The sequence below is a fragment of the Lottia gigantea genome (assembly GCF_000327385.1).
Source record: "Lottia gigantea unplaced genomic scaffold LOTGIsca_52, whole genome shotgun sequence".
Taxonomy (NCBI): domain Eukaryota; kingdom Metazoa; phylum Mollusca; class Gastropoda; family Lottiidae; genus Lottia; species Lottia gigantea.
Window position 1 is genome coordinate 1,249,037 of NW_008709781.1, and position 878 is coordinate 1,249,914.

An 878-nucleotide genomic window follows, 5' to 3' on the forward strand; every position below is an offset into this window, starting at 1 on the left:
CGTAATAAGTAAAGTGTTGATGTATCAGTGCACTCTCATACAGAGATGTCGTTCCTTGCAGTTGCTGTTGAAATGAGCTGCAAGGAACGACAACTCTGTAGGAGAGATTGATATCAGAGATCCAAGTTAATTTATGCAATAATCAAACGATGTGAACAATTTCACAAAAGTGCCAAAGATTGTGTATATAGTGTGCCGGATGTGACGATGTTAAAGCCACCATAAAATTTTGATTATGTCGGCAACTTTTTTTTTTACACCTGTAGTAGTCTTATTGTAATAGAAAAACGAAAAACGAGAAACGTAAGGCTAGGCAATTAACATTGCATGGGGTTGAAGCTTTTTTTCAACTGTGGGGGGAATTTGGCAGATCCGTGGCGTGAATATGGATTAGAATTTGTAATTTAAGGTACCTTTTCTTGCGTTTTCTCGACGTTTACCGGCAACCAAGTACATTTTTTGTTGCCGTAAGATCGCAAATGGTCGCAGTCCGGTGTGACGGGGCTATAAGATATTGACGTATTTATAATGTATATAATGAAGTCAAAAGTTGATGTTTTCTGATTGTGGAAAATGGTGAAATTATGTAAATAGATATTATGTATATGAGGACCAATTGAATATGTAAATATATAAATATATAGCATAGATTTGTCTATGTAGGAATTTGTTATTTGTGAATATTATAATGATTACTTTTCAATGTAAAAACTATAGTGTAAATATTTTAAATTCAGATCTATGTATTGTTGAATGATCAAATGCAATTCTGTGATGTTCTTTGGTCGTTGTTGTCACTGTAAAACGTATAGTAATGGTTCATTAAAGCCAACGAATTAGTCTTGTTACTTGTTTGTTTTTCTTCAATTGGCTACTGG